The following is a 24221-nucleotide window of genomic DNA, read 5'->3' on the forward strand; positions in this document are numbered from 1 at the left end:
CTCAATTTATAGGAAATATGCAGAATTGGTTTAGTCATATAAACAGAAAGCAAATTAATAATTGCTAGGGGATAGGAAGAAAGAATGCAGAATAACTGGTTAATGGATATAGAATTTTCTTTAGGGATATTGAACTAGACACAGGTGGTAGTTGCTCAACATTGTGAATGTACTAAATGCCACTGAATTGTTCACTTTAAAATAGTTAATTTTATGTTGTGTGAATTTCACCTCAATAAAAAAAATTAAACTGTTATATGTGTGCAGAGCTCTTGGACCAACAATCTCTTACTATCTAACTAGATTAAATAAGACATTTGGAACCATTCGCTGTAAATTGGTTTTAAATCCTACCACCTTGCATGCAAACGTGTGAACATCCACACTTACTTACCTTATTGCTTACTTATCTCATTTCATGCTAAGAAAACAAGGTATCCTTCTCATTTCAAGATAACTCCTCCAAATCCCTCCATTCTTTTTTCCAAGCTCTCATTCTTCCAGTTTTCCCTCTTCTCCTATTCAATCTTCCTTTCTATTCTTTTCTCCTCTTAGCCTATAAATAGTACCAAGTCTTCCTATATATATATATATATATATATATATATATATATATATATATTCCACTAACCTTGTACTGCTCTCTAATAATTTGCCTCCTTCCATTCTCTGCCAACTTCCTCAAATAGCAGTCAACATTCACTTCTGCTTCAATGTGCCTCCCCAAGCTCACCAGTGCCTCCATACTGTCAAATCTAATTAATGTACATGTCTTTAAATGATTTCTTTGATTTCTTTCCAAGTTTTTTGTTGTGGTTGTTGATATAATCTCCATCCACTCTTAAAATATTCTTGTTTCCAAGGGCCTGTTCTTAGCCCACTCATGCTGCACACTCTTGGTGTAATTTCAGCCATTCTTGAGGTTTTAACAACCACCTACATGAAGATGATGAGTCTCTAATCCATACCTCTGACAGAGACTTCTCCCAAAGCTTCAGATATATACACCCAATTTCTTATTCAACATTTCCATCTGGATGCCCCGTGGGAACCTCAGACTCAGCATGTCTAAAATAGCACATCAACCTTCATACAAAGCCTTCTCTTTCTATATCACCCTCAGCCACCCAATTAGCCAAGCCCCAAACCTGAAAGTCACCTTTGAATCTGCGAAATTCCTCATTCCACTCTCTCCTACAAACATATTTTAGAAATCACCTAATTCTGCTAATTATACCTCTTAAATATTTCTCAGAATAGTAGATCAGATGATATCATGCTACTCCCTCCTTAAAATTCTCCAATGGCTTTCCATCCTACTCAGTATTTTCATAAAATGAAAATTCCAAGGACCCACATAATCTGCCCTCCCTCCCCATCCAACACATCCTACGGTTTGGCCCCTGTTCCTGGCCTCTAACCACATATGTCTTTTTCTGTTCCTCAAACACCCAAGTTCATTCATATCTCTAGGTTGTGCCATTTGAGGTTTCCTCTTCCTGGAATTGTTTCTTGCCAGTTCTTTGTACAGCTCTTTCCTCATAGCCACTTCTTGACACAAAAGACATCTCTGAGAGCACTAATCCTGCCCCACCACCTTCAACAAGCAGGCTCTCCTAGATACATCGTCACTTTTATTTTCTTCATGGCACTTACCACTATTTGAATCATGTGATTTGTATATTCCTCACTGTCCCTTTTACTAGAATAAGCACTTATAATTTTGGAAATATTTGCTTAATTTGTTTTTTGTCCATTTCCCCGGCTAGAATTTAAAATGTATGACAGCTGGGACCTTATACAGCCAACTCCAGTCCCTCTTCTGGCAGATCATGGATTCCTCCTTCACCCTCCTGGTGTGATATTATTGATGTCCCAGCATGTTTTATACCTGGTCTTAACTAAAATATGACAAATACAGAGAAAGACAAAACAAAAAACAAAAAAACAAAAAACCTCTCCCCATTCACCTTCAGAGAGGAGTCTGGAGCTCCCAATTTCTGAGTGGTGCTAAAATGATCTTAGCCCTCACAGTGATAGCACTGTGTTCACATAAATGCTCCATGACTCAACATTTATTAGGCACCTTCTACGTGCCTTGTACTATATTAAGGGTTGTGTAGGTGTGATATTGTGATTTATAATAAGAAATATATATTTGGTCTTTGTGCCAGTTTCTGGCATAGAACTCCTAAAACTCTTATAATTTCTTAAGTGATGAGAGCACATTTTGTTGTGTTGGTAAGTGACATTTAGGAAGCCCCTAGGTAACCTAAGGATGGGGGTTGATTGTCAGGAGAACCAACCATGTGGCTAGAGGGTTAGAACTTTCAGTCCTACTTCCCTGACCTCCTGGAAGGGGGAAGGGGCTGACAAGTGAATTCAATCACCAACAGCCAATGATTTAATGAATCATGTGTAATGAAGTCTCCATAAAAACCCAAAAGGATGGGGTGTGGAGTGTTTCCAGGTTGGTGAACACGTGGAGATTTGAAGAGTGGCACACCTGGAGAGGGTATGGAGGCTCTATGCCCTTTCCTGCACACCTTGACCTATGTATCTCTTCATCTGGTTACTGATTCTTATCCTTTAACATTTTTTTGTAAAAAATTGGTAATCTAGCCAGTAAACAGATTTCCTGAGTTCTGTGAACCACTCTAGCAAATTAACCAAGCCCAAGGAGGGGGCTGTGGGAACCTCTGATGTATAGGTCAGAAGTACAGATAACTGCCTGGATTTGTGACTGGTGTCTGAAGTCCAAAGAGGGAATCTTGGAAACCTACAATCTATAGCTGATTGATCACAGAAACACAGGTAATAAGCACAGATTGACATCTGAAGCTGAGGGCAGTCTTGTGGGATGGAGAATTGAACCTACAGAATCTGATGCTATCTCCCAATAGATAGTGTCAGAATTGAGTTGAATTGTATAATACCTGGCTGGTGTAACAGAATTGTTTGGTGGGGTAGATAAAAAACCCACACATTGGAACTGAGTGCTTAGAAGCATTCAGGGGTTACACTGGGGAATTCAGCACTATCTCTGATCTAGAAAAAAAAGCTCATTTTTATCAGGGAAGATACACAAGCAACTGTAATTGTGATAATCATATATCTTGGATTATCTGAGATGATTTGGATTGCTGGTTCACATGTCCTGGTTTGTGATGCAGAATACCTTGACATTGTAACTACAAAGTTAACTTATGGATGGTATATACAAAGTTCTTTGGGGGCATAAGAGAATTAATTCTGCTGGTGGTACCAGGGGAAACTTCACAAAGGACCAGTTAGTTGAATCTTAATGTAAATACAGCATTTTTCCAACTGGAGAAGAGGAGAAACAGCATTCACAGCAAAGATAAAAATATGAGTAAACGTAGAGAAGTGAGTGGGATCATCAAGTTCTAGGCGGGGAGACAGAGAAAGGAAAAAAAAACCCACAAAGGTGAATTGCTACAGAATAATGGAAATTTTGTGGTTGAAAGTCTTGAATGTCATGACGAGGAAGGCTGATTTTTTTCCCCCTCGAATTCACTCGTTTCCCATATCTGTGTCACGTGGTGGCTCTATAAGTATTATCTGGACAGCCTGCATAAAATATGTATTTCTGGGGCGCCTGCGTGGCTCAGTCAGTTGACTATCTGGCTCTTGATTTCAGCTCAGGTCATTATCTTGCAGTTTGTGAGATTGAGCCCCATGTCGAGCCACATGTGCTAACAATGTGGAACCTGCTTAGGATTCTCTCTCCCTCTCTCTCTGACCCTCGCTTGCTTGTGCTCTCTCTCAAAATAACTAAATAAAAACATGAAAAAAAAATTAAAACATTTCTGGGGGTCACATCCGGATAATCTTATTCAGATCATTTGTAATGGACCCCTGAAATCTTCCTGATAAATTCATATGATGAGCTCAGGTTGGAAACCATGATAATAGAAAATGGAGGAAGCCCAAAAGCCCTTCTTAGTTTTGCTCCATGGGCATTACCAAAATCCAAAACTGGTCAGCCTTTGGGAGTTCCCAAAAAGGATAGGAAGTAGACAGTCCCTTATCTGTTGGAGAATGGGCTCTAGATTTAGTCCTGCTGTTACTATCCATAGTCCAGTGTGCTTGGGCACTCAGTGTCCATTGGGCCTGCAGCCTTCCCCCACCTTCCCCATGTACCCAGTACATGCAGCTGGGCTTCTGTCTCACTGTCCTCATCAATAACCCAGTTTTTCCCTAGACTTGCAGCTTCTGGAAGAACCCCAAGTTACTTGGTTGGGCTGTGACAATCTGCCTTGCACTGATACTCTCCTCTCTGTGGGGAGCAAAGAGAACCACAGAGACATTTGTCTTTATCAGGATCATCAGAGTTGTGTCAAACAAAGGTTTTCAGCAGAAGGATGACATAATTGGGTGTATGCTTCAGGAGGATAGATTACCAAAACCATAGAGGGAAATGCAAGAGCACATTTAGAAAGCCACTCTAGTAATTTAGAGGGAGAGACATTGAAGAACTGTGCCAAGCAGGGGCCAACAAAATGGAGAGGAAGGGATTAGGAGCTTGGGCAAGATTAGGGGCCAAGGGAACAAAAGCAAAGATAACCCCAAGGTTTCTAGTTTTATCAAGCAGTGGTTTAGCTGGATTATCTATTTGCTTCTGTATCACTTGTTACTTATTTTTAAATTTTTCTCCAAGTTCTCATTGTGTGGGGAAGCACCATTGTTAAGTGATATCTAAGTGTGTCACAGCCCATTTGTAAAAAAACACTGTAAGTATCACAGTGTTGAAAGCCTTTCTCCTGGCTTGAACTAATTTTCTCCATCACAAATATCAAAAGTGCCTGGAAATGCTCAGAGCAATCATTTCAAGCACCAAAAGTAATACCATTATTCTGACCCCAGAGTAATCCCTTCAAATGTTATTTTAGAAAAATAAAAAGCATTAGTAGTTTATCTTAAAGATGGGACTCTACTTGCATTCAAGATTACTATCCTAAATAATAATAATAATAATAATGGCCACTTATCTTTTTGTCTCCTTTTTTTTTCTACATGAGTATTTCAGCTTTATTTAACAATTTTACTTCTGACTAATTTGAACAGACATGCGTTGCTTTAGTATTTGGCTTGCAGAAGATTTTTATGGTAAACATAATACAAAGTCATTACAGCTTTAGAATATTTCTCTTGAGATTCTGAAAGGTGTGCATTGGTTTGGGGAATAACTTAAAATTTCGATTTACTTTTGGACTTTACAAGTATCGTTCAATTTATAGAGCTATTGTCCTAAAAACAAAACAAAATTTTAATGTTCAAATGCTGTGCAATTGTCCTGTCTTGATTTCCTGAAAGACTATAGCTGCCTCCTTTACTCTGCTTGAAGTTGCTAAGTAGAACTGGTAGCAAAATTAAGCAGTAAACCTGCTGATGCAGAATTCTTCACTCTTAATTTGGCTGATGTTCAACTCTAAATTAGAACACAACTAAACCCTCAGGTTTTACGTGCAAAGAAACTTGATTCATATGCTGAGTCCACAAACTCCTGAAATGTAAATTTGCTTTTCTGCCTTGCCTGCCACAACCACTGGAGAAGTCACCAGGAACCTATAAACGAAAACAACTCCTTCTTTAACCGGGATTTTATTTTCCCTGGCTTTCTTCTTTCAACAAAATTAGGAAATGGTTGCCAAACTACTTCTCTTATGTTCCCCAATGACTTTCCTACTGTGGAGAGAGCTTTAACATAATGCACTGCAAACTTGTTTTCCTCTTTGATGAGTTCATTTTAGTCTCCTGTGTTCAGGACTCCTCTTCCCAAAGCGCAGATGAATAATCTGTTGCAAATAAGCCGGCCAGAGGAAGGGAGTCACCAGCTCTCTCCTCGGTATCACGTCCACTGCCAAGTAACAACTGGTAGGCTGCCCCATGATTCTCCACACTCCCGATTCAGAGGGAGGGATGTTCTTCTTCATTCAGATAAACCAGAGAAAAGAGAAAATACATAAGGGCGCAGCAGGTGTGGCATAATTCACTGCCCCCTGAACTTCTGACAAGAAAAACCTCCTACACCTGCATGTAAGAACAAAGCTCGGCTACAACAGGAATTTGGAATCCGAAGCCAAGTTACCAGCCATGAGTTTGGAACTGCCTTCAACCAAGTTACAAAGAAAGCACAAGCTAGGACTTGATAGGGCATTTGAGGCCTTGACATCTTGCTTCTTTGTCTTCTCCCTGTTTGGTGGTTAAGAGGAGGGATGGCATGACCTGAACCTAGAAGAAGAAATGCTTCTAATGACACAAAACTAAGCTTACATATCTTCTTAAAAATGCCCTCACTTTTAGTAAAATCCTGTGCACTGGTGAGTGGAGTGAATCCAACTATATTATCTCCATGAAGAGAGGGCAGAGAGGATGTAAAAGAGCCAGAAGCATCTAAAAGAGCCAGAAGCATCTCGACTGACAGCCACATCAGATTTTCAATCCTTCCCATAGCGGCAAACATGGGCTCCACATTACAGGTATTGTGACTGAAGCTCGGAAATTTTCCATCACTAGCTCAAGGTCAAATGACTAATCTAAAGCAGAGCCTGAATGGGAACTTTGGATGGCCAAACTTCAAACCTGTGGTTTGTCCTTTATCCTAGTGGCTTCCAAATGCCAGTCTCTGGTCTTGTGCTAGCCTGGCCATTCTCAGGACCCACTTGGGCAGCACTGTCAGAGTGCCTGGACCACAGGCTACAGGAAATCAAATCCAATAGGTCTGCAATGAGACCTGAGAAATTGTTTTTTTAAAAATCTCCTTGACATTTTTCTGCGGCCAGATTTGGGAACCACGGCACTATCTAAGTCTCCGAAGTGGTTTTTTTCCCCAGCAATTAATTAATTGATTTCATGGAAATTTTAGGTCATCTCCCAAATCAAAGTATAACGCATCTCACTCTTAGGAAATGTATCTGCTCTTTCTAAGAACCATGGAATATATTTTTTAAATATTTAAAGTTCCAGCAGTCCTTCAGAAAATATCCTTGAGTTGGGACTTAAGGGTGCTTCCTTATGTTAAAAAAAATAGAAGTGTTTTCCTGGGGATAATTTATCTCCCACAGTTGTCTTGCTGCAAAACTCTATGGTTCCCTGCACGGTCCAAGATTTTCCTTCCTTCTTGGTGGCTCACAAAGCCAGGGCTGCTGATGCTCAAGGCAAACTCCCTATCTCCCAGACATTTTTGATTAAGTGCACCTTCGGGGCTTCACTTATTTTAGACATGGGGCTACAGGGCTACACATATGTTTCAACCAATTTTCTACAATACACTTCTTCCTAAAACAGCTGTTTTTCTGGCTTTTTGCCACGGACTCTGTTGAGCATCTCTTGGGACCTTAGGTGAATCTTTTTATATCCTTATCTCTCCAGTAAGAAGCTCTTTGTGTGCCCCTATATCCAGATCTCCAAAGCGATTTCTCCTTCTCCTTCAGCACTTTTGTGTTAAGGGGCCCGCAGGTTGAGCAAGGTTCTGTAAACTATGATCCTGGGGCCAAATCTAGCCTGGCATCTGTTTTTTGTAAATAATATTTTATTGGAACACAACCAGCCCCATTCATTTGCCTGTCTATGGCTGCTTTCATACTACATTAGCAAAACTGAGTAGCTCTAAGTAGACAAAGACCATAAGCCTGCAAAGCCAGAAGTATTTGCTATCTGGCCTTTTATAGAAAAAGTCTGCCAATCCCTGAACTAAAGGAACATTTCCAACTTAAAATATTTATAAATTTTCCTCTGATACAGAAACAAGAAATATACACTTCCAAGATCACCTCAAACCACATACGCTATAAGAATTTTGTTGTTTGCCTGTTTTTATTCATTTTTAACCCATATTTAGGGTACAACATATATTCTTTTTTTACTTCCATCTTCAGATGTCACTGGTTATTAAAGAGTTACTCTTAGGACCTAAAAATGATGAACAGTTTTGCCAATAAGCCATTCTTTAATATATAATGAATCAACTCATTACTTGTGTGAGAGTAAGGGGTATGGAGAAGACTATGTGAATCTCTATTAATTCATTGTAATTGTCTCCAATTAACCTTTCCTCCATCTGCTAAAATGAACCCCAGTTTCACCAACTTGTAACTTGTATGGTTGATAAGAGAAAGAAACAATTTTCTTTTAATTTTCTCCAAGCTGTCTTGATAACTAGTGATTGTACAAAGTATATATCTAATAAAACATTAACCCAGGAAAATACATTTTTAGGAAAAAAAAAAAAAAGCCTCACTTCTTTCTATGAAAAAAAAAATGTGCTTTAAAAACCTCATTACTGTTTTAAAATCCTACAAAAATTACCTTAAAAATCTTGTGGATTTGATATTTTGAATGATTGCAAAAGAGCAACTGGCTTGTAACTGAAATCTGCACCTTTGCACCTGTCCTCAATTACACTCACTTTACCTGCAGTTACTGATATTTAAAAGTACCAGTGCGCCCTCTTGTGGTACATTGCAGTTACTGTTCTTTTCTACCAGTCATACCAGTTTGGTATGAACCCATTAAATTTTATGTAAGTCATTTTACAAGAAACTACTCTATCTTACATTTCGTCTGTGATTGATTCCTATGGAACAATAATCAATAATACATGCTGGTACCTGAAGAATGAACTGCTAAAATTATGCTGGGCTGTAATGAAATATAATTATCACTGTTTGACACCCACCCTGAGCTCCGAAGAACAGAAATAAATCTACCACCGATTTTGGTCCATAGATCACTTTACAGGAAAAAAAAAAAAAAAAAAAAAAAAAAAAACATAAAGTCTACAACTATCATGTTCTTGCATATCAGGTGTTCTAAAGAATTTCTACCTACTCCACTTTCCAGTTTGATGATGTGGCTATATACAAAAGTGTAAATATTTTTATTAAAGGGCACATGAAACTTTCGCTACGTAGGAAAAAAAAAAAAGGCCTTATGAAAGTCAAATCTACATCCCAATTTCTAGTTTCTCCCGTTTCCAGGGGAGCTTTGGGTACCTGTTTTGGCCTCTTGACTATGAATTCAATGGTTTAGGCTACAGTGCAATCCCCAAGGATCCCCTACATTGTATTTTGGCGCTGGTGAGACCAACTACCCATAATGCCTCCTCCTCTGGACTGCTTGGGCTTTTTGTTGTCACTTTTTTAAATATGTAGAAGTCCTACCACTTACTAGTTTAACTGGAAACCCTTGAGCAAGTTACTCTAACGCTTCAGCTTTACTTCATCATCTGTAAAATGGAGATACTAATAATGACAGTCTCATATAGCTATCATGAGGACTAAATACAAGTTAAGGAAGTTAAGATTCCTATCTTAGGACTGGGCACATAAGAAGAGATTAATAACCTGTTACAATCAGTATTACTATTAGGTTTCTGAATGTATCGGAATGCTGTGATTTCTTAATATTCCCCCTTCTCTTTTTATCACCCTCCACTTTTCTAGCATATTTTTGGTCTGTTTTATTGATCTTTTTATGTTTGCCTTTGCTTACTGTGTGGCAATGGAAAAGCTAGATTTAAAAGTGTGGGTGCGGGGCACCTGGGTGGCTCAGTCGGTTAAGCGTCTGACTTCGGCTCAGGTCATGATCTTGCTCAGTTTGTGAGTTTGAGCCCCACATCGGGCTCTGTGCTAACAGCTCAGAGCCTGGAGCCTCATTCAGATTCTGTGTCTTCTCCTCTCTCTGCCCCTCCCATGCTCATGCTCTCTCTCTGTCTCTCAATAATAAATAAACATTAAAAAAATTAAAAATAAATAAAATAAAATAAAAGTGTGGATTCTTGGGGTGCTCGGGTGGCTGAGTCAGTCGAGTGACTGACTCTTGATTTCAGCTCAGGTCATGATCTCACGGTTTGTGAGTTCAAGCCCCCCCATTGGGCTCCATGATGACAGTGCAGAGTGTGCTTGGGATTCTCTCTCTCTCCCTCTCTTTCCCTCCCCTCATCATGCTCTCTCTCTCAAAATAAATAAACTATAAATAAATAAATAAATAAATAAATAAATAAATAAATAAATAGGTTCTTGGGGAACCTGGCTGGCTCGGTCTGTAGAGCATGTGACTCAATCTTGGGGTCCTGAGTTTCAGCCCCATATTGTGGGTGGAGATTACTTTAAAAAAAAGTGTGTGTTCTTGGTTCAGAACCCTGCATTTCAATTGACTTATTGCTATCTCTAACATATTAAGACTGCATCACAGGGTCAATACCTAGAACTGTAAATGCCAGAATATCTCTGTGCTACTGAGGTATGAATCTTTGGACACTCTTTTTGTTGGAGAGCTCAAATAGGACTTTTGACATGATGTTTTAAAAGTATAGAGTATACATATATATATATATATATATATATATATATATATATATATATATATACAATGAAGTACTTACTGTTTGTCTTTTCAGTGGTTAGGAGATTCTTCTGCATTTATCTGGAAGTTTCTAATGCAAGTTGCTTTTGTGAAAAAAAAAAAAAAAAAAAAAAAAAAAAACCTCCCACATCATGGATCTGTCTATATTAGAAAAAAAATAAACATTGGATATGGCACATCACTAGACAGAACAGATGCTCCAACTATTGAGGGTATTTTTTTATACACTGCTTCATCAAACATCAAGAGTGACTTTCTAGGTCAGCTCCGGCAGAAAAGCACTTATTTTAGAACCCTTATTTTTTGTTTCCCCAGCAATGCTATGCCATCATGTCAAGGTCCTTACATTCAAAATTAGTGCCTAAACACGCATGCTTCTTGATTCTTCTTGTACAACTTATACTTAGAGGTATTCAATCTCCTCATTAGATGTAGCAAAACTAAAACATGCTTAAAAAGCAGGGGGCTCAGGGAGAGAGAGATGATTTTCAATTAGGAAAGTCCAGATAGTATTTAATAAAACAGCTATTTACCTATGCTCACTCTGGTATCCATGACTGTTGTTTGTTTCCTAGGAATTAAATGTTAAGTTGCAAGGTATGATCACTATAGTAACTAGAAGGGCACTGGAACATTGAAAATGTGAGTAGATGTTAAATTTAGATCAAAGTGAGTAAATGTCACATTATCAATCCTATTCCTGTAGAAGCTAATTTTCTTCAACGGATTTTCCTTATAAATCAGGTGAAAGGCCCTTTTCCCTCCTTTGTGCCTATTTTCAAAACTATTTAAATTAGCATATTTTTTGTTGTTTTCAGAAATCATTGGTTTTGGTTTTTCAAACTGTAACTTAAAATAATCAAGTCCTAATTGTGTTTAGCTTTCAGTGGATGACAAACAGTACAAATGTCTTGTGCTTTCTGGATACACTTTTAAGTAATCTTTTTTTTTTTTTTTTAAACATCAGAAATGCACCATCTGACCTGCATTGTGACTGTTTGCTGTGAATCATTCAAAGCTGGCATGTTGTAGGGTTTTAGTGCTTTTTGTGGTGTTAACTTTCCTACCCACAAACAGCCTTCAAACTACCCAGATGAGATCAAACAGTTGATGGCATTTATATTTTCCTAGGCATCAGAAAGAAGAATTCAATCCCACAAAATTAAGTGCCTTTAGGGAAAAAAATGACTATGTGAATGTTTGACATCAAAGACAGAAATATCTTCGTCTCCATTCAGTATTCCCAAACTCCAGGCAGACTTTTTTAGTTTTTTACTTTCTCTCCATTCTCTTTCCCACATGGCTCTCTGAATTATAATTAGGAACTTGGAGGGCAGATTTGACCTTCACTTGTGCTCTTTTTTGGTAATATACAAAGTCCAATGGAGGACTGTTCTTCTTCACAAATGATTCTGTTTCTTTGGTGTTCCTGACACAAATCTGTGGAGTATTGGCAGTTGTCTTACCAACAGTAAACTCCTGAAGGACTATGACCCAAGTGTACAAAAACACACGTTCTGTTTACAAGTCTTGCTTTGTCCATCACCTACTATTGTCTAAAAATAACATGCTCACAACCCAGCTTTTCACTAACACTTTCAGGAGAAGTTGGTCTTCCTTGGATTGTGTCTCTGGAAGAGCCAGGTGAAGGGCTGTATTATGGAAGACTGAATCTTGTTTCCAACCAACCCCCACCCCACCACCACCACCAAGAGAGAGCAAGCATCTCCCATTGGTCAGGGTTGACGAGCACTGTTTCCATGGTTCAACATGATCAGCTACATGCAGTTCATAATCAAATATATCCTCCTTTCTTTTGACAAAAGTCTGAGAAGGAGGCACAGTTCATTGCCAAAAAGAGTCCTACTAGCAACAAGTCCAGACACACAAGAAGTCCAAAAGATGTCCGCAGGTGAAATGCTGATTTTCCAATGAGCCTCCTGACTGTCTTTACAGAGTCTTTCTTGAGTGGGAGCCTGGGGATCCTTTTCCTCTGCAATCTCCTTTCTCTTCCCATGTCCCCAGTGATGCGTAACCCCCTCTGTGGAGTGCTGGGTATATCTTGAGAGTAGAGTAGGCAGTAAGATTCCTTCAGGTCAGACCATTTTTCCCAGAAAACTCAACCTCCATTATACCTGAATCCTCCCTTGTAAGAAGGGGCTTAGGCATTTCAGAATCTTATTGGAACACTAAAAATGAAAATAAACCCTGGAATGCCTGGCTGGCTCAGTCAGTTGGGCATGTGACTCTTGATCTTGGGTTTGTGGGTTCAAGCGCCACGTTGAGTGTAGAGATTGCTTAAAAATAAAATCTTAAAATAAATAAATAATAACCTGGGGTGCCTGGGTGGCTCAGTCAGTTGGGCATCAGACTTTGGTTCAGGTCATGATCTCACAGTTCATGGGTTCGAGCCCTGCATCGACTCTGTACTGGCAGTGCAGTCTGCTTGGGATTCTCTCTTTCTCCCTCTCTCTCTCTGCCCCTCCCCCACTTGCACTATCTTCAAAATAAATAAAGTTTAAAAAATTTTTTAAATAAAAATATTTTTAAAAAAATAAAAATAACCACTTTTGTTTATGATATTGACTCTTACAGCATCACATGTTCAGAGTTCTTTAAATTTTTTAGGGGGTGCCTGGGTGGCTCAGTCGGTTGAGCGTCTGACTTCAGCTCAGGTCACGATCTCATGGTTCGTGGGTTCAAGCCCCACATTGGGTTCTGTGCTGCCAGTTCAAAGCCTGGAGCCTGTTTCAGATTATGTGTCTCCCTCTCTCTCTGCCCCTCCCTCGCTTGCTCTCTGTGTCTCTCTGTCTCAAAAGTAAATAAACATTAAAAAAAATTTTTTTTAATTTTTTTCATTTGAATTTGTATTACAAAAATCCCTTCATCAGAGGTAAAGAAAAAATTATTATTATACATATATATGTATAATCTCCATTCAAAAAATCCAAACATAAATTAGTGCCTTCTTTGAACCAGGAATTGTAGGAAGTACAGAAATGTAATTCATAAGCATAATCTCAGTGTCTGTGAATTCAGAAATTAACTGGGGGTGGGGTGAAGGTGGTAAAGAGACATATAAAAAGGTTAATGGCGGGGCAGTCCTGTAGGAACTCTCATCTAGAGATGAACAGAGTGTTGTGTTTACTCCGAGGAAGGCCCACCCTGGATAAGTGGGATGCAGGCACAATAACACAAAGGAAAGCACGCACCTTGGTTAATTTTCCTGGACTTAGTCTTCACAGAGCCATTTCCAAAGTAAACCTGGGCCATCTTACACAGAGGTTCACATTCCATACCTGGTGCTTAACCACAATGAAACCAACACAGCCACAGAATGCCCAGAGTGGGGATGCCAGGAGGAACAGGTGGCACAGATCTGAGTAAAGTTTTGATGCTCAGATCACGGCTGGGTGTGTTAGTTTACTAAGGCAGCCATAGCAAAGTACCACTGACAGGCGGCTTAACAACAGCAAGTTATTTCCTCATAGTTCTGGAGGCTAGAAGTCTAAGATCAAGGCATTGGTACGATTGGTTTCTTCTGAAGGCTTTTCTCCTTGGTTTGTGGATGGCTGTCTTCCTCTGGTATCTTCACATGGTCCTCCCTTTCTGTGTGTGTCTGTGCTCTAACCTCCTCAATAAGTACACCACAAATGACTTCATTTTACCTTAGTCACCTCTTTAAGGGTCTTATCTACAAAAACTGTCACATTCTTAGGTACTGAGAGGTTAGGATTTGACAAAGATTCTCTCCTTGACCAAACTTTGGTCAGGCTCTTCTGAGCTCTCTTTTTCACTAGGCCTGACCTTGGGCTACTATGTCCTTCCTTGTAGAATATTTCTAGCAAGAATCTTGCTAAGTCAGTTTAACAAGAAACCCTCATCTTCAATATCTGATCACCCTCAATATCAGATCGGGTTCCTCACCATCTACCTTCCCCCAGATGATATCTGACCACCCTGGCCTGCCTTCAACAAGAATCTCGTCAGGCTGGTTTACACAGAATCCTCTCTTACCTATAGTATTTCCTCTCGGTAACTTTCTGACCATCAACCCCCAACCCCACTTCTTAGCTACAAATTGCCATTTTTCTTTGTATTTGAAGTTGAGCTCAGTCTCTCTCCCCTACTACAAAACCTTATTGTCCTGGTTCCTATACCTATTGTGATAGTCTCCCTGAATAAACATTGCCTTACTGTTTCTTAACAAGGGTCATGAATAATTTTCTCTTTAACAGATTTCAACATAGGAACTTTGGAGGGGATGTAATTCAGCCTACATAACATAAGGTCTCAAAACTTTGGGGAAGGTATAGTGAGGAAGCTCCAGCTATGAATTCTCCAGCTATGAATTCCTCCTTCAGGGATGGTCTGGGGATTGGGGGAGGGGGAGTGGTGGAAGTGGGGGCAGAGGAAGAGAAAGGGAGAGGGGGGAGAGAGGAAGGGAGGGAGAGAGAAGATTCTTACTTTTTTTATATAGAATTTAAAAAAAATGTTTATTTATTTATTTTGAGAGACAGCCCACACAAATGAGAAGGGGAAGGGCAGAAAGACAGACAGAAAGACAGACAGAGAAAGAGAGAGAGAGAGAAAGAATTCCAAGCACTGCACTGTCAGCATTGAGCCTGACATGGGGCTCATCTCATGAATCATGAAATTATTACCTAAGCCTAAATCAAGAGTGAGACACTTAATCAAATGAACTACCCAGTGCCCCAGATTCTTAGTTTTTTAGAGCTCTATAGGAGAACACCAATTGGCTGGGGCAACCTGAAGATCCGCATTGGGGAGTAAGGAGGGGAATGGGACAAAGTGATTGTGATCCTGTAGGACCACATTTCTGTGTGGCTTAAGAAAAATAAGCTCAAGGGAAAAACAAAATCAATAAATGCAGTGACATTCTGCCATATGTATCTCATGGCAATTAAAACTACCACTACTATTCCACCACCAAAGAATCATTTTTATAACTATTACCAGTCATTGATTGCTCACTAGTTTAGCCCAGCAAAGAAGCTAAGGGCAAGTGCCCTAGGGTCACACAACCTTGTATTTGAGTTTCAGCTCTACCATTTACCATGTGACCTTGAACAATTCAACTTTACTGTGCTTCATTTTTTCATCTGGAAAATTTGAATAATGACTGTGTCTTCCTCAGAAGGCTCTAGTAAGGATTACATGAGACAGTAAAGATTACTGTTATTTATTACTGTTTTTCAAGGACTACATATAGTAGATATTTAACATATTTTATCTATTTTAATCTCCTACAAAAATCCTTTGAGGTACACATATCATCAGCCCCATAGCCTTGTAGTATCTCACCTACCCCTGCTGTCACTGAGGACAATTTCCATGAGGAGATTCATGAAAGATTTGTTCCCTAAAACTGATGGTAAGAGTAGATTCAAGATCAGTTCCTTCCTCTCTTCTTTGGATAGTACATTCTATCATGTGTATAGCTGCTCCTCTGGTACAGTTCCTATGACAACCTCTCTGGGATATTTTTCTGCTCAGCCATAGTACTGGTGGCTCTTCTTGTTACCAAAAAAAAAAAAAAAAAAAAAAATCCATCAAATAAAGCCGTACATAAAGGGCTTTGTAAATGGGGAATCTCATAAAGGAGCCGTGATGCTACATCAACCAAGGTAGTAAATTGCTTTAAACTGTTTTTGTTTAAATGTTATAAAGCCCCATATACACTCACTGTCTCCAACACAATAATTGAGAACATGTACAATTAGATCTCGTAGTTACCAGTACAGTGCAAAACATAAGTACAGTTTCACTTTGATGTTGGAGCTTTTAAAAAATATTTTTCTTGATATTTCTTTTGGTTTTATTGTCTGTTGTAATTTGCTTTACCACAGTATGTAAACATTGGAAACTCTGTATGCACAATTTAATTCTAATCTACCTGTGCCCTAGTGGTCAATTAGCATGTGAAGTGACCAAACAGAGTTAAAATCCTAAGAATTTGCCAGGTGGCATTCAAAGGTATTTTTGTCAAAATCACTTTCAGAAGCTTTACTACTGAGCATGTTAGAATTTCTAATTGGCAAAATTAGTGGAGTTTAAGTTATGTGATCGTTAGGCGTTGGGTATCTCTACCTTTGCAGGAACAACGTATATGTAAGTACCTACCCAGGCCAGTACTTCATACCAGGGGGACAGCTGGTATGGCCCTGCACCTCTGTCATCAGTGGATGATCTTGTCATCTGATCTGACCAAAAGGCCTGACCCTCCCTCCAGCAGACCATGCCTGTCTTCATCTTGGAGACAGCCTTGCATGAAGAGGCTGGTCATCGTGTCAGGGGTTGAGACTGATAATATTCCAAACATACCCAGGCTGTATGATTGTTTTCTGTCTGTTGCTTGCTTAGAATACCGTGGTCTGAAATGTGCTTCTTGCTACAATTGCCAGATAAAAAAGTGGTGGGTTGGAAACACAGAGCTGGCATTCCCTGTAACTGCTGGAGACTTCTGATAAAGTTCAAAATTACCTGACATTCATGCAACAAAAAACTGGGTGAAGGTGGTTCAAATTCTCATACTCTGTTGTTCAACACAAACCTCAAAATAATCCTGTATACCTGAATTTCCTCCCGCTACACTGTCATTTGTCTTCATTGACGGGCTCATTGATCTCTATGTAAGTGTAGTCTACTGGTCAGAATATCATCTTCAGGCAACGTAGGAATGCTTTTGTTTTCATAACCATCATTCAGGTACTAAGTCATGGATCCTCATGCTAGCTCCCAGACTCTTTTTTTTTTACTTGTAAACAGATTTTATTTCTTAGACCAGTTTTAGGTTCACAGCAAAAGTGAGTGGAAGGTACTGAGATTTCTCATTATCCTCTCATATACACACACAGCCTCTCCCACTGTCAACATCCCCCACCAGAGTGGCCCATTTGTTACAACTGGTGAACTATATTGACACATCACTATCACCTAAAGTGAATAATTTACATTAGGGTTCACTCTTGGTGCCGTATATATTGTATGGATTTTGACCAAATGCATAATAACATATATCCACCATTTCAGTATCATACAGAATAGTTTCAATGACCTGAAAATGCTCTGTGTTCTACCCTTCATCCTTCCTTTCCTTTATTCCCTGGCAACCAGTGATCTTTTTATTGTCTCCATAGTTTGCCTTTTCCAGAATGTCATACAGAAGAAAGCACACAGTATGTAGCCTTTGCAGATTAACTTCTTTCACTTACTAGTATGCATTTACAGTTCCTCCATGTCTCTTCATAGCTGGATAGTTCATCTCATTTTACTGTTGAATAACATTCCATTGGCTGGATGTAACACGGTTTGTTCATCCATTCACTTATGAAAGGACATCTTGATTGCTTCCAAGTTTTGGCAATTATGAATAAAGCTGCACATTCGTGTGCAGATTTTCTTTTTAATGTTTTATTTACTTTTGAGAGAGAAAGAGAGAGACAGACAGAGTACTAGCAGGAGAGGGGCAGCAAGAGAGGGAGACACAGAATCCTAAGCAGGCTCCAGGCTCCAAGCTGTCAGCACAGAGCCCCGCTCAGGACTCAAATTCATGAATTGCAAGATCATGACTTGAGCCGAAGTCGGACACTTAACCCACTGGGCCACCTAGGCGCCCGTCACGTGCAGGTTTTTGTACAAACATAAATATTCAACCCCTCCGGGTAAGTATTAAGGAATGCCATTGCTGAATCATATGGTAAGAGTATGATTAGCTTTATAAGAAACCACCAAACTGCCTTCCAAAGTGGCTGTACTATCTTGTATTCCCACCAGCCATGAATGAAAGTTCCTGTTGTTCCATACTCTCGTCAGCATGTGTTCTGGGTGTTCTGGATTTTGGCCATTCTAAATAAGTGTATAGTTGTAGCTCATTATTGTTTTATGTTTTCTCTTCATTTGTTTTAAATTTATTTATTTTTTTTTTAAGAGAGAGAGAGAGAGAATGCATGCGAGTGGGGGGGGGGGGCGGTGTGGCAGAAAGGGAGAGAGAGAATCCCAAGCAGGCTCTGCACTGTCAGCACAGATCCTGGTGTAGGGCTCCATATCACAAACCATGAGATCAAGACCTGAGCTGAAATTAAGAGTCAGATGCTTAACTGACTGAGCCACCCAGGCACCCCTCATTATTGTTTTAATTTACATTTCCTTAATGACATAGGCTTATTTGCTATTTGTATATCTTCTTTGGTAAGACATCTTTTCAGGTCTTTTGCCAATTTTTAAAATCAGGTTGTTCATTTCTTATTGTTGGGTTTGTGTTTTTTAAGTTTATTTATTTATTTTGAGAGAGACAGAGACAACACAAGTGGGGGAGGGGCAGAGAGAAAGGGAGAGGGAGAAAGAAAGAGAGAGAGAGAAAATCCCAAGCAGGCTCCAAACTGCCAGCACAGAGCCCCACGTGGGGCTCCAATTCATGAAACTGTGAGATCATGACCTGAGCTGAAACCAAGAGTCAGATGATTAACCAACTGAGCCACCCAGGCACCTTGTTGTTGAGTTTTAAAACTTCTCTGTATTATTTCAGGTAACAATCCTTTTTCAGATATATCTTTTATAAAGATTTTCTCTCAGTCTGTGGCTTGTCTTAACATTCTCTTGACCAGAGTCATTTTTAATGTAGTAAAAACATGCATATTTGTTTGTGCATTGGATTTATTTACTCTTTCATCCATTCAACATGTGTTTATTAAGTACCTGATAAGTATGAGGCACTGTGCCAGGCATGCAAAAGGCAGGGGTAACCAACAGAGGCACTGGGTTGGATTTGCCTCTAAGTCAGAGCAACTCACATTTTAAATCCTATAACTTGTATTCCACCCTTTGTCATTTATCCTCTGACATATTATGGAGCCTGTCCTCTCCTCTTTATTCACACAGACTACCCTGATTGTTCTCCTTAACATGGTAGATGCTCACACCTAACTAGTCTCATTTTAGAGTGAGAAAAATTCCTTCCAATTCCTTCTCTATGTGGGTGACAATTATCCTTCTAAATTTTAAATACAATCAGGTCACATTTTTGGTTAAAAAAAGCATGTATGACCTATAGCTGGAACAGGCATCAGTTTTATTCCACAACACTGGAGTGTAAGAAACATCATTTCTCTTAACTTCTCTAAAATGGTTAAATTATGCTGAACTCTCTGCTACTTAGTTGGGGAGAAAGTCAATTTCAGTCTTCTGTTTATTTGTTTTATTTTTATTTAGATTCAAGTTAGTTAACATACAGTGTAGTCTTAGCTTCAGGAGAACCCACTGATTCATCTCTTACATATGACACCCAGTGCTCATCTCAAAAAGTGCCCTCCTTAATGCCGGTCACCCATTTAACCCATCCACCCAGCCACCCACTCCCAATTTCAGTCTTTTTATTAGGCTTATTCTTTCCACCAAGAATCTTTTGAAATTCACAAGGATCTCACAAAATACATTCAAGAATGGCCCTCTGGTCTTCGTCTACAATGATCATTACTAACCTTCTCCTTGGCCGTATCCAGGTGGTCCTATTGTCAAGTCTAGCTCTTTAGAGAAAGAGTTTTGGCCGAGCAATAGAAAAGCCTCTGAAATAAGGAAAAACTAAAGTTAATCACCTTCTCTGGTGGGAGAAAATAAAAATACATAAAACAAGAGAAACAAAAACATTAAAATTTCAAGTTATCCTGACTTATGGAGAGCCCAAACTTCATAGTTGGCAGCTACAAGATATACCTACACTTCCCAATTTCACCTTCATCCTAAGGTGTGGCTGGAGCAGGTTCTCAACAGCTCATAGGAGCCAAGTGTGAATTTTTCAGTAATGTCGTGAGACAATGTTTAACAGAGCTATTATTAAAAATCAAATTATATAAATCTCACTCCCTCTCCCCTCCTGCCTCCCTAGAGAGCCCTCCCATCCCATCTGAGCTCCCAAAGCACTTTAAACGTGCTTGTATACAGTGAGTCTGACATTGTTCCTGTTGTTTTCACTAAAATATCCCGCAGACTATGAGTTTGTCGGTAAGATTTTTTATTTGTATTTGTCTCCCTTGCTCCTAGCAGAGGGCCTAAAACATGGTAGGAATTCCATAACTGTTTGGTGAGTGAGAGAGGGAATGACTTGAAGGTTAAACCTATTCCCTTCCTGATATCTTGGGATCAGCCCTCTATGCAGCAGCACTGTTTCCTAGATCAGGCTCTGCATGTCCTTCCATTCTTTAATCAGTCACCACAGGAAAAGACTGGTTTCCCTCCAAAAGAGAGGTAACTTCCATTCTCCAGGGCTTTCACTCTAGGGGAGGGTTAAAATGCAGATGAAATACAAGTAGTAAAGAAGCAAAGAACCTTTAACAGTTCCCTGAGGTAAAGAAAGCAAATTAGAAGCTCAACATCCGTACATAAGGTCCTGTGGTACATGAGCCTGAAATGGAAAATTCATGTGGCTGGTTGGTAAACCAGTGCAGGGTTGTCTTCAGCCCAATTAACATTTTGCAGGGAGGAAGTAGATTTGGTAAAAACTATGGGAATGTTTTATTGGTGTGTTGATAGGTGGACAAGATGGCCAGGAGGGTTGTTCATTGCATAGATACAACTGGGAAACACTCTTTTCCTCCTTTAGAAGAATGTCATGAACATTTTGGAAAATTCGTGACAGAAATGTGTCAAAGACCAAAAATACAAAGATTGAAAATGATTGCTTTTGATTTTAGACTATGCAACCCCAAGTACAGAACTGCTTGACCTCATTTCTGATTCCATAAACAGCTTTGGGGAAATTGTCATTGCTTTGTCCTAGTCTTCCCAGAACAAGAACCAAATATCCCTAAGGATACCAAATGACACTACCACCCCACCACCAAGCTGGCAATGGCAAAGACGTAGGCTATTTGCAGAGAGCACGCCGCCTCTGCTGTGAGTGGGCAGTAAACTACCCGGGAGATTCGTGCTGCTTGCCTGGAGACCGGGTTGCTAGGTGCCTCTGAAGTAGTGAGACCGAGAGGTGTGCATTATTCCCCCCACACTTCTTATTTTACACTGTGACAGTTGTAGCTTGGAAACAGAAGCAAAGAATAGCGTCTATAGTGTTAGGAATAATGGCCAGCCAAGTGCCCTATGGGGCAGAAGGAACAGAGTTGAGGCTTTTATCAGGAGTAGAAGAAAAAAGTAATGTGATTTGGTTTCATCATAATTGCTTAAGCAGCCTGGGTGAGAACTAATTGTGAGTTCATCTGGCTCCAGAGAAACCCCACCTCTTCCCTCTCCAGAATGGTACTAAAATATCTGCATTGCATCACCAGAAATCACTCCCATTGGTGGCCTTTCTTAAGGACAGCAGCATGCTCTGTTTCTCTGAAAGCCACTGGAATCTGTATAGACCTAGGAATTTATATCTTTCCAAGACAAATAAAATATTCCTGGCACTCACTTGTCACTTGAAAACTCAGAGTGCTTGCCCATTATTATATCATAGAGGAAGTGTTGTTTTAAAAATGTGGGAGTAATGAAATGCAGAGAAGGAAATGAAGGGACAAGTTAGACCCTACATCACTACATAGTCCGGCCATTGTTGGACTCAGGGGAAGTCCTGGGTTTTAAAACCAGACTGTTCACTGGTAATATCTTGACACTCCTGGGCTCTCTCACCAGCTTCCAGTAGCCCTAAAGAGACAAGTACTTTTGTTTTTTAAGTTTATTTATTTATTTTGAGACAGACAGACAGAGAGAGAGAGAGAAAGAGAGAGAGAGGGTGAGTGCATGGGGGAGGAGCAGAAAGATAAGGAGAGAGAGAATCCCAAGCAGGCCCTTTGCTGTTAGCCCAGAGCCCGATGAGGGGCTCGATCTCACAAATCATGAGATCATGACCTGAACCAAAATCAAGAGTAGAACGCTTAACCAACTGAGCCATCCAGGCACCCCAAGACAAGTACTTTTGCTCAGAAAGTTGGTCACCTAATTCTCAAAAGAGCAGAGCTAACATTGGAAGTCATCAGCTAGGACTTGGATTTCATCTATGTTAGTAGCCCAAAATAAAATCTAGCTGAAAGCTAAGTAATGCTGCTATAATATGCTTATTTGGATTCTATGTGAAATCTGAGAATGAGGCAAGTGGATATACAGTAGTAGAAAGAACATGGATTCAAGTCCTGGGTTCAATCTGAGTCCAAATCTTGACTCTGATGCCTACTAACTATTTGTAAGTTACTTGCTTCCTCTGAGTGTCAGATTCAACTGAGAAATTAGATACGAATATCAGTTCCTTTGCAGGATCTATGTAGGATGCAAAATAATATGTAAAGCGCCTCCACGGCATTTAGAACAGAGGATGTACAAGATAAGTGGTGGCACACATCACAGTTCTGTATCATGGTAAAATAAAGCATAATCTGAACGCTTCCACATATGTGGCACTGTGGAGGTTACAAAGACATATCAAGCATGACTCCTGTCTTCTGAACCATCACAATTTAGTTAGATGCCAAGGGGAGAGCAGCAGACGGGGAGTAAGGACTATCTGAACCAAAGTACCAACCACACACTGTAGAATTAGATATTTAAATGTGAGGTACGGATTTGAGGCAGAGTAAGAGTTTATGGAAAAGGCAGAACAACGTGGGTGGGGTGCTGGCTTTAAGCACTAAACAGAAAAACAAGCACAAGTGTGATTTCTTGACCACTAAGATTTACACAGAAGTCAAATTCCAGATTTAACAAAATCAGAAGAGCAATCTACTGAAAAGGGGTTCATTTTAGCATCGAAAGGTCATGTTAGCAAAACCAGCCAGCTCTGGTGGCTTATGCCCCAAGGTCACAATCTTGGAGAAGACCAGAGCACTTTGAAAGTTCTAAGCATGGACCCTGACTGGCCTTACCTGTAGTGGATAGGAGATGAATGACCATCTTTATTTTGCAAGGAAAGTCATCTTAGAGTTAGAACATGAGGAGCAGAAATAAATCATCCAACTCCATATAAGGTCCAAACTGAAATAAGTTTAAAACATATCATTTTAGGGGCTCCTGGCTGGCTCATTCAGTTAAGTATCCGACTTGGGCTCAGGTCATGATCTCGCAATCTGTAAGTTTGAGTCCCGTGTTGGGCTCTGTGCTCATGGAGCCTGCTTCCAGTTCTGTGTCTCCCTCTCTCTGACCCTTCCCTATTCACGCTCTGTCTCTCTCTCTCTCTCTCAAAAATAAACATAAAAAAAAAAACAAACCCACATTACTTTATAAAGTTAAATGGTTTACTCTGCCCATGACTCTACTGACCTCGCTTGTCATATATTCTTTTAAATATTTGGGGCGCCTGGGTGGCTCAGTCGGTTGGGCGTCCGACTTCAGCTCAGGTCGTTCTCACAGTTCGTGGTTTCCAGCCCCTCATTGGGCTCTGTGCTGACAGCTCAGAGCCTGGAGCCTGCTTCAGATTCTGTGTCTCCCTCTCTCTGGCCCTCCCCTGCTCATGCTCTGTCTCACTCTCTCTCTCAAAAATAAAATTAAAAAACATTAAAAAAATTTTAAATATATGTTGGGCTTATGCCCAATTCCATAAATATGGATGAACAAAAAATATTACTTTATTTTCTGCAAATCATGGTAATCTGAATATGCACCCCCACAAAAATCTAACCATCATTATTGACCTCTGCTCATTGGGAGACAAGGAAAGAAAACACTAGTGCTGACTAGGTTACACCCATGCTTTATATTTTATATAGATTTGCCTAAATACAATATTAACTTGAATATAAATGATGCTTTCTCAAAAATTATCCCAAAGAAATAGAAGGAATTGTCTTGTATTTGAGTCTTTACAAAGTCTTTCCTGTTACAGGGGGGCC

The 24221-nt window shown here is 39.8% G+C and overlaps 2 long non-coding RNA genes across 2 annotated transcripts in view; both read right to left on the bottom strand.

The window, feature by feature from the left end:
• Positions 1 to 5044: 5044 nt before the first annotated feature.
• On the bottom strand, positions 5045 to 10461 carry LOC109277845 (uncharacterized). The gene is made up of 2 exons (XR_002085351.2): positions 10409 to 10461; positions 5045 to 5951 (listed from the first exon to the last, which is right to left on the bottom strand). It is a non-coding gene; the product is annotated as an uncharacterized LOC109277845 (long non-coding RNA).
• A 29-nt stretch (positions 10462 to 10490) lies between these two features.
• LOC109277846 (uncharacterized) overlaps positions 10491 to 24221 on the bottom strand; it is a 49403-nt gene continuing 35672 nt past the window's right edge. Inside the window, exons 2-3 of the long non-coding RNA XR_002085353.2 lie at positions 19890 to 19973; positions 10491 to 10530 (exon numbers count right to left, since the gene is read on the bottom strand). This is a non-coding gene — a long non-coding RNA (uncharacterized LOC109277846). The remainder of the gene's footprint in view (positions 10531 to 19889; positions 19974 to 24221) is intronic.

This window comes from Panthera pardus, unplaced genomic scaffold (genome assembly GCF_024362965.1).
Source record: "Panthera pardus isolate Hobbes unplaced genomic scaffold, ASM2436296v1 HiC_scaffold_16, whole genome shotgun sequence".
Lineage (NCBI taxonomy): Eukaryota > Metazoa > Chordata > Mammalia > Carnivora > Felidae > Panthera > Panthera pardus.